Consider the following 11,019-nt stretch of genomic DNA (forward strand, 5'->3'; position numbering starts at 1 on the left):
ACAGACTGCACATACAATCATCACTCATTATTACTGCACTTGCTCTATTTGCGTGCTCTTGTGGAACCAACTACAGTTCTGTATTCATTCAGATTGAAAGTTTCAACCTTGCACTTACACCGGAACCTCAACACGCGAATGAACAAATGTATCGCGCACGGGGAGCCTCGTTTTTTTCCGCCATGTATCCAACATGCAGACACATGTTTCGACACTTTCCTTTCCCCTTCGGTGCTTAGTGTCAAAATTGGGATCTGCGAAAAAAAATCTCATAGTAATTTAACAAAATTGTTTAGTTCTAATCGTTTGCATGTAATTTTAAAACGGTATACGTCCTGCAGAAACGACACGTTGTAAATCACTAAGCCTCTCAAAATGAGTGTCAGATCAGTAACCGGTGAAGAATGCAATTATTGAAACAATTACATTATGGTATTCAATTAAGAGAAACTTAAAAGTTGGCAACAAAGAAGTAAACTACAAATGGCAAAAGTGTTTGTCTGCACAATTCCATCGGGGAGTCGATTCCCCCCTTTGTAGAAGAACTCCTGATGTCTTTTATTAATCTGCACCTGTAGCTTCTTGCGCTATTCTCAATTTAATTTTCAAAATGTACTCTCTCCACCTGCCTGAAGCATTCAAGATCAGTGAACAAAATCGCAAACTTTTTATATTTTAAAATATAGATTTTCATAAAAGTGGAAACAGCCAATCCTGGAACTGAAATAAAAAACAGAAAGTGCTGGAAATACTCAGCAGGTCTGGCAGCATCGATGAAGAGAGAAGCAGAGTTAACGTTTCAGGTCTGGATTTCCAACATCTTCAGTATTTAGCTTTTAATCCTGGGACTGAACCTCCTCTTTTTCCAATATCAGCATCAAGCACTTGCAGATCCTGTGACAGATGTAATCTCCATCGATGGTGCTTTACTCCAATAATATTCATAATGTTTAATGCCAAAACAGTATTCCTAGTACATCCATTTGAATGTTTCTAGTCACAACACAGGACTACCTGTGTGCCAAACTGCGTAAGCAGCATGTGATAGAGGTAAGCGATCCCATAACCAACGAATCAGATTTAAGCTCTGCAATCCAGCCACGAATGGTGGTGGTCAATTAAACAACTAACTGGAGGAGGTGGCTCCACAAATATCCCCATCCTCAATGATGGGGGAGTCCAGCACATCGGTGCAAAAGATAAGGCGGAAGCATTTGCAACAATCTTCAGCCAGAACTGCCGAGTTGATGATCCATCTCGGCCTCCTCCTGAAGTCCCCAGCATTACAGATGCCAGACACCAGCCAATTCTATTCACCCCGCGTGATATCAAGAAACGACTGAAGGCACTGGACACTGCAAAGGCTGTGGGCCCTGACAATATTCCGGCAATAGACCTGTGCTGCAGAACTTTCTGCGACCCTAGCCAAGCTGTTCCAGTACAGCTACAACACTGGCATCGACCCGGCAATGTGGAAAATGTCCTGTACACAAAAAAGCAGGACAAGTCCAACCCAGCCAATTACCGCCCCATCAGTCTACTCTCAATCATCAGTAAAGTGATGAAAGGTGTCATCGACAATGCTATCAAGCGGCACTTGCTTAGCAATAACCAGTTCAGTGACGCTCAGTTTGGGTTCCGCCAGGGTCACTCAGCTCCTGACCTCATTGCAGCCTTGGTTCAAACATGGACAAAAGAGCTGAACAAAAGAGGTGAGGTGAGAGCAACTGCCCTTGACATCAAGGCAGCATTTGACTGAGTATGGCATCAAGGAGCCCCAGCAAAACTGAGGTCAATGAGAATCAAGGGAAAACTCTCCGCTGGTTGGAGTCATACCTAGCGCAAAGGAGATGGTTGTGGTTGTTGGGGGTCAGTCATCTCAGCTCCAGGACATCACTGCGGGAGTTCCGGGTAGTGTCCTAGACCCAACAATCTTCAGCTGCTTCATCAATGATCTTCCTTCAATCATAAGGTCAGAAGTGGGGATGTTCGCTGATGATTGCACAATGTTCAGCACCATTCACGACTCCTCAGATACTGAAGCAATCCGTGTAGAAATGCAGAAAGACCTGGACAATATCCAGGCTTGGGCTGATAAGTGGCAAGTAACATTCGCGCCACACAAGTGCCAGGCAATGACCATCTCCAACAAGAGAGAATCTAACCATCTCCCCTTGACATTCAATGGTATTACCATCGCTGAATCCCCACAATCAACATCCTGGGGGTTACCATCGACCAGAAACTGAACTGGTGTAGCCATATAAATACCCTGACTACAAGTGCAGGTCAGAGGCTAGCAATCCTGCGGCAAGTAACTCACCTCCTGACTCCCCAAAGCCTGTCCACAATCTACAAGGCACAAGTCAGGAGTGTGACGGAACACTCTCCACTTGCCTGGATGATTGCAGCTCCAACAACACTCAAGAAGCTCGACACCATCCAGAACAAAGCAGCCCGCTTGATTGGCACCCCATCTACAAACATTCATTCCCTCCACCACCAACACACAGTGGCAGCAGTGTGTACCATCTGCAAGATGCACTGCAGCAACACACCAAGGCTCCTTAGACAGCACCTTCCAACCCTGTGACCTCTACCAACTAGAAGGACAAGAGCAGAAATGCATGGAAACACCACCATCTGCAAGTTCCCCTCCAAGCCACACACCATCCTGACTTGGAACTATATCGCCGTTCCTTCACTTTCACTGGGTCAAAATCTTGGAACTCCCTTCCTAACAGCACTGTGGGTGTACCTACCCCACATGGACTGCAGCGGTTCAAGAGGCAGCTCACCACCACCTTCTCAACGGCAATTAGAGATCAGCAATAAATGCTGGCCTGGCCAGAGACGCCCACATCCCATGAATGAATATAAAAAAAACTTACCGGCCATCCTGTGGCCTGTCTGATTCCACTTTGTTTTTTACCCTATGTATGTACTTCTGATTAATTGCACTGCTTTTGAGCATTTTGTTTTGCAGTTTATGTGAGTTCTGAGGTTCTCATTCTGCTGTATTTTCCTACCATTACCATACTAGGGGTCTCTTTCTGCTTTCGTTCCATATGTTTGCCACCAGTCAGGACTATCTCAATTTATGGTTTCCTACTGACAATGTCTTGACAATCACTCATGCATGATATTTCATTAACTAGGGCGGCACAGTGGCGCAGTGGTTAGCACCGCAGCCTCACAGCTCCAGCGACCCGGGTTCAATTCTGGGTACTGCCTGTGTGGAGTTTGCAAGTTCTCCCTGTGTCTGTGTGGGTTTCCTCCGGGTGCTCCGGTTTCCTCCCACATGCCAAAGACTTGCAGGTTGATAGGTAAATTGGCCATTATATAAATTGCCCCTAGTATAGGTAGGTGGTAGGGAAATATAGGGACAGGTGGGGATGTGGTAGGAATATGGAATTAGTGTTGGATTAGTATAAATGGGTGGTTGATGGTCGGCACAGACTCGGTGGGCCGAAGGGCCTGTTTCAGTGCTGTATCTCTAAAACTAAAACTAGTTCTGCTTTCCAGTGTCAGCAATGAATCAGTTGTTAGCACTCTCACCTCTGCGGCAGAAGGTTGTGTTTTCAAGTCCAACTTTCTTAGACTTAAGAACTTAATCTAAGCTGGTACTCCAGTGTAGTACTGAGGGAGGGCTGCACTGTTGAAGGTGTTGTCTTTTGGATGAGACGTTAAATTAAGGTCCTGTCTCCTCTCTCAGGTGGATGTAAAAGATTCCACAGCACTCTTTTGAAGAAGAGCAAGGAAGTTCTCCTCAATTCCCTGGTTAATATTTAGCCCTTATTATATCACTTAAAAAAAGCAGATTATCTGGTTATTATCACATTGCTGTAGTGGGAGATTGCTGTGTACAAATTGGCTGCTGCGTTGCCTACATTCAGCAGTGACTACACTTCAGAAAAAAAGTACTTCATTGGTTATAAAGCACTTTGGGACATACTGAGGTTGTGAAAGCTGCTATATAAATGCAAGTCTTTCTTTTTTTGCTTTCCCATACATGTTCTAGACTCATCACCAGAAACGCATATCTTCCTGATCGCAATGGCTTCCTGATTACTGTTGTCCTGTATTCTTTTTTAGTTTGTTCTTGGGATGTGAGCATCGCTGGCCAGGCCAACATTTATTGCCCATCCCTAATTGCCCTTAAGAAGGTGGTGGTGAACTGCCTTCTTGAACCGCTGCAATCCATCTGGTGTAGGTACATCCACAGTTTTGCATTAACTAGTCTCAACCTCAATCTGCTGGCTCACCATGGTTCTGTTGATAAACTCACTAAGAAAGAAGTTACAATATCAACAAAGTATAACACTGGTTAACAGATTGGACTGACTCAAGCTCTAGTTTCTGAAGCAGTGTAGTATAGTACTGTGATATTCCTTTACGATAGGGCTTTTCCACACAACAGATGTAACAGGAAATTACCAGTGGGTTCCCACCCACCATACTCCTCCACAGACCACAGGAGAACAAGCCAAGGTCACAACCATTAGCTGCATAGTAGCCACCAAACAACAGGCAAATATAGGAAAACATTTTGTTTCTATCAATCCCCACTCTTTGCCTCCCATTGCAGTTATGTTAATGAGTGCCAATTAATTTATATCAATGGATGCGCATTGTTCTCCAGAGATGTCTAAACTAGCCTATAAAGAGATCTGTATACCAGCAACTGAATGCTGGTCAAATTTTAGCATATTCAAAAAAATCAGACTGCACAATCAGCTCTCTTTTAAGATTCAAATGTTCACAGTAAGCTTTTAAAGCTTTCCTTTGCATTGGCAGTGTTATATAACAAAACCAACATGGTATGCAACTACCTTCTTGAGGCCTAAGTTTGAATCAGGTAACCTCGTACGCAAATTATAGGACACAGATTGCTTCAGTGCAAGGCTGAAACTGCGTTGTCCTAGTACAAATTTATGATTGAACTGGAAATCTAATTCCTTCACTAAGCCATTCGTTCCTCTCTCCCTCCTGTTACATTACTTCCTACATTTTTCATTATTTCTGCACCTACAAAATTAATTGATCTCAAAATTCCAAAGGTTTGGTAGGGTGTGAACCCAGCAGACCTCTCTGAGGGGATCAGAATTTGGCAAGGAAAGATAATCTCTGGGTTTTACATCCTGTTTAAGTTCTTGCCTAAATTCTGCTGGAAACCAGGAAGGTGCCATCATGTGTTTGGCGTCTATAGGCCAGATTAAATAAAAGTTCTCTATTTTTTACTTGTGTCACCTGGTTTTTGAACGCTTCATCAACAATTTGGTTATAGGTCACAATGAACAAGTGTGCTTATATCTAGACTCACATATCACAACAAAGGTTGTACTCCATCAGGAAACAATTGAAGCTTGATCGAAAAAAAACAAAAATTGATTAAATTATATCGGGAATTTGATTACAACATGTATAAGGCATCTAATGTTCCTGTGCCAAATAGTCAAAAACTGACAACACTTTAATTTAAATCACCTGGTACACTAATATGTGCTTTGTTACAACTCCAGGGACTTACTGTAGAGATCTTTGTCTCAGGGTTTCTTCATTGGAGATTTTTACCTCTGATGGCACAGCAAGTTTATTCAGTGAACGACTAATATAAACAAACCAGGATGGTCTCGGGTTCAATCCCTGATCTATACAGAGTTAGTTGATTTTAGTTAGTGCAGTGGTTGCTGTGTGCCTGTGTATCAGGCTGGAGAGAATTGCCCAAGGCTTTTTCACCTTGTCACTATCCAATTACCCTTGCTGGAAGTGAGCTTGTATGACTTTGGGTAAGAAAAGGATCCGACATACCATGATGGCCTATGTAGTTGTACAGTCCAGCGCTATTGTCAATACTCATACATGTGTAATAGATACATGGGTTAGGGCAACCACTATATATGAAAGTCTACCCATGTGATAAGTTAATGCCTTCAAGAAAGAGAAGGGAAAACATTGGCAAGATAAACCAATAGCTTTGTTTTAAATCTATTATGTAGAGTAATAAATATTTAAATGTATTTTTCAAGGTAGAAATTCATCAATGAGAGGATAAATTAATAAAGCTTCACCAAAAACCTATGAGATTCAAGATTTTATAATAAGAGACACAGCACAAAAAGAACAAAGAAGTAATGCTAAACTTATACAATCTTGTCCTATTTACACCTTCTCCTTTGTTATCTCTTGCACCACCCCTGCTTTACTTGCTTATAACCTTTTATATTTCTAATATTTGCTAGTTCTGAAGAAGGGTCACTGACCTGAAACCTTAACTCTGCTTCTCTCTCCACAGATGCTGCCAGACCTGTTGAGTATTTCCAGCGTTTCTTGTTTTTATTATACAATATTTAGTTAGATTTGATGAGAATATTCAGTCCAGTTTGGGGCAACTTTAGGAAAGATCTATAAATGACCTGAAAATGATGCAAGAAATTCACAAAGGTCATGCCAGAGCTGACAAGCTCTGAGGTGTGAGGTAAGACTACAGAAATTGGACTCACTTCACTAGAACAGAGAAGGTTAGAAAGAGATCTGAGAGAATTGTTTATAATACAAGATAAACAGGAATAAGCTAATACCACTAGTTGCTGAGTCAATAACCAAAGGGCATCATCACCAAAAGAAAATATGGAAAAGTTGTAAGTTTTTTACACAGAGTTTTTCAGACAAGGATTGCTGTACCCGTATCAATCTAGTGGGACCAGAACTCATAACAGCTTTTAAAAGGGAAGTGAATAATTATTTGAAAAATATAAGTTGCAAAGGAGAAATGGCAGGGGAATGGGCCTAAGTGGCTAACTCTTTCATAGAGTGAGCACAGATGCAATAAACAGAATGTGCTCTATGAGATGAAACTGCTAGATCACTTGAGCTTCAATCTATGATGTTATCACAATTCCTCACTGTACTGCTGCCTTGTAACACATTCCTGCCTGTCTGTATGGCTGAAATATTTCCATATATATGACTTTCAATATAATCCCAATTTTGAAAGGCTAACAAAATCAGGGATGTGATGATCCATGGATTCATGCTTACAGTGAAGAGGGTCAGTCTTGGAAATTTTTAAAAATTATTTCTTGGGATGTGAGTGACAATGGCATTTATTGTCCATCCCTAATTGGCTCAAGAAGGTGGTAGGAGGCTGTTTTCATGTACCACTGGTAGCTGTTTATGCCACTTGCTAGGCCACTTCAGAGGACAGTTAAGAATCAAGCATGATGGTATGGGACTGGAGTCACATAGACGCCAGGTAAAGACAACAGGTTTCCTTCCTCAAAGATCATTAGTGAACCAGTTGGGTTTTTATCACTGTCCGAGAGCTTCATGGTTACATTAACCAATAGCAACTTTTTTTAAAAACTGAAAAACTCTCAAACTGCTATGGTGGGATTTGAACTCACATTCTCTGGATTATTAGTCCAGTAACATAATCACTACACTATCATATCCTTAATTTTGTGAGGTAAGTCCCTCAACTTTATTTGGCAAGGCTCCCTGCATAAGAAAACTACGAATAAGGAGACATGTTTGAAGGTTGGATGGCTGCCAATCAAAAAAAAGGCAAACCAGCAGCTCTAAAAGGGTTGAATCCGACCCTTTAAAGAGAAGGTAGATATTGGAGGGAGGAAAGAAAATAGTAGCTAACTCCAAATATGGTGTGATGAGGGGATGTGGGCAAAACGACAACAGTTGATGACTACACCTTGGAAGTTCTGCTGTAGAAAGTACATGAAAAGAAGATGTCTGTTGTCGTGATAGAAGACCAATCTTCCGATAGGCTATCAGTCCTAGCTGTAGGAGGGAGGTGGGTCAAGAAGTAAATGCAATCTTCGAGGTCCATTGTAACTCGGAGAAAATCAGGGAAAAGCTTTCAGGGTCTGGAGAAGTGTGAAGGTAAGTACATCCTCCTTTACGCACTTGCTAACAGTTTGACTAAGGATGGCACGGCACCACTGGGAACCCTGAGTCTGGATCTAAATTCGTTATTAGTTGGGCAAGCTGCTGGCTCAGAGCTGGTTTCAGGAACAAAATTACCATTTAATGTGTCTTTGGGCTTGAAGATGTTGCCCACCCATAAATTGGTCCTCTTCATTCAATTCATGCAATACTATGGGAACAGGCACAGCAAATCCCATCCTCCCATTGTTATGTGCAACCTTCACTGTAACAGGAGCTGTCAACACCCAAGGAAACTTCAGCTTAGCAAAATGAAGGCCTTCAGTGGCTTTACCGGGGACATCTCATAACTCTGCATTCAGCGGTTCAAGACCACAATGAACTCAAAAGGCACAGTACCCTACCTCTCCATGCCATCACAGTTGCTTTGTCTGCTTGGGGAGCACAAAGACACGAGGGAAGAAATTGATAGAAAAAGGTAGAACTAAGATGAAAAAGATCTTTGAGAGACTCTGTGCAAAAGTAGAAAAATTATTCCAGCCAAAAAAATACACTTCTCAGCAACAGAGACAACAGCTACTTTACTCCAAGATAGTCCTCCCCGGCCCCGCACTCTTTATTTCCAGTTCATATGGGAGAGGCAAACGCTGTTCAGAGTATCGTCCAAAGTCATGAAATTTGGCCTGGAGCCTAATTTAAATAATACCATCACAGATGTCAGTCTTCAGCCAACTCGATTCACTCCACATAATATCAAGAAATGGCTAAAGGCACCAGATACAGCAAAGGCTATGGGCCCTGATAACATCTCAGCTGAAATACTGAAGACCTGTGCTCCAGAACGAGCTATGCCCCTATCCAAGCTGTTCCAGTACAGCTACAACACTGGCATCTACCCGACAATGTCCAGGTATGTCCTAAACAGCAGGACAAATCCAATCTAGCCAATTACCATCCCATCAGCCTCCTCTCGATTTTCAGCAAAGTGATGGAAGGTGTCATCAACAGTGCTGTCAAGCGGCACTTAAACAGCAATAACCTGCTCACTGATGCTCGGTTTGGGATTCGCCAGGGTCACTCAGCTCCTGACCTCATTATAGTCTTGGTCCAAACATGGACAAAAGAGCTGAACTCAAGGTGAGAGTGACTGCCCTTGACATCAAGGCAGCATTTGTCAGAGGGTAGCATCAAGGAGCCCTAGCAAAATTGAAGTTAATGGGAATTGGGGGAAAACTCTTGACTGGTAGAAGTCATACTTAGCACAAAGGAAGATCTCAGCCCCAGGACATTGCTGCAGAGTTCCTCAGGTAATTGTCCTAGGCCCAACCGTCTTCAGCTGCTTCATCAATGATCTTCCCTCCATTATAAGGTCAAAGGTGGAGATGTTTGCTGATGATTGCACAGTGTTCAGTGCCATTTGCAACTCCTCAGATAATGACCAGTCTGTGCCCACATGTAGGAAGACCTGGACAACATTCAGGCTTGAGCTGAGCAGTAGTAAGTAACATTTATGCCACACCAAGTGCCAGGCAATGACCATCTTCATCAAGATAGAGTCTAACCATCTCCCCTTGACATTCAAATGACTTACCATTGTTGAATCCCTTACTATAAACATCCTGGTGGGCACCATTGACCAGAAACTTAATTGAACCAGCCATATAAATACTGTGGCTACAAGAGCAGGCCAGAAGCTGGATGACTCACCTCCTAACTCCCCAAAGCCTGTCCACCATCTTCAAGGCATAAGTCAGGAGTGTGATGGAATACTCTCCACTTGCCTGGATGGGTGCAGCTCCAGCAACACTTAAGAAGTTCAACACCATCCAGAACAAAGCAGCCCGCTTGATTCGTACCCCATCCACCACCTTAAACGTTCACTCCCTCCACCACCGGCGCACAGTGGCAGCAGTGTGTACCATATACAAGATATACTGCTGCAACTCGCCAAGCCTCCTTCAGAGGCATCTTCCAAACCCCCGACCTCTACCACCTAGAAGGACAAGAGCAGCAGATGCATGGGAACACCACCACCTGCAAGTTCCCCTCCAAGTCACACACCATCCTGACTTGGAACTATATCGCTGTTCCTGCACTGTCACTGGGTCAAAATCCTGGAACTCCCTTCCTAACAGCACTGTGGGCGTACCTATACCAGATGGACTGCAGCAGTTCAAGAAGACAGCTCATCACCACGTTCTCAAGGGCAATTAGGGATGGGCAACAAATGGTGGCCTAGCCAGCGACGCCCACATCCCATGAAAGAATTTTTTAAAAAGGAGGCCCATGCACACTAGTATCACAGCCACTCAAAGTTAGCCTAATTTTATGGTCAATTCTTATCAGCAGCAAAGGGCTTCAGTTTACAACATTGTTCAACATGGTAACTAAACAATAGTGAAACATATCACTACTTGCTGCTGGTGAGAGGAATGAAGCTATCACTCTGTTGAAGTAAGCATGTTATGCAGGCAGGCAGATGGGTAGAAGTGATGATAGTGCTGTGTTTATTGTTGTAAAAATGGCTGACACTCCCATTCTTTTTTATTATTCGTGTACATAGTGTAAAATTATAAAATGACTGCGACAGGCCAGCTCGATGAGGAGGAAAAATAAAGATTTACATTCCACTTGTGGATGTAAACAAAAATTCGAAATCATTGTTTTATTGATCATTTGCTAATGTAAACCAAAGACTTATGCAATAGAATGTCAATATAGGACCAGACAACATTAAAAGGATGTCATTAGGAAATCTACCTTCTAATTATGGATGTAACCAGGAAGCATGAATCAATAAAAGCAAAATACTGCAGATGCTGGAAATCTGAAATAAAAACAGAAAGTGCTGGAAATACTCAGCAGGTCAGGCAGCATCTGTGGAGAGAGGAGCAGAGTTAACGTTTCAGGTCTGTGATCTCTCATCAGAACTCCAGAACTAGCATGAATCAGTACGTTGCTACATAATGTGTTATGATCTTAGATATTTGGGATTTATTTACCCATGAAAAATGCCAAACCGAAAAAAAAATTTTTGCACAGAAAGAATGCCATCATGTGACATTAATCTGAACAGATTGATAGAAAAGTAGGTTAAATAGGGATAGACAGGGTAGA

The sequence above is a fragment of the Heterodontus francisci genome, chromosome 1 (assembly GCF_036365525.1).
Source record: "Heterodontus francisci isolate sHetFra1 chromosome 1, sHetFra1.hap1, whole genome shotgun sequence".
NCBI classification, from domain to species: Eukaryota; Metazoa; Chordata; class Chondrichthyes; order Heterodontiformes; family Heterodontidae; genus Heterodontus; species Heterodontus francisci.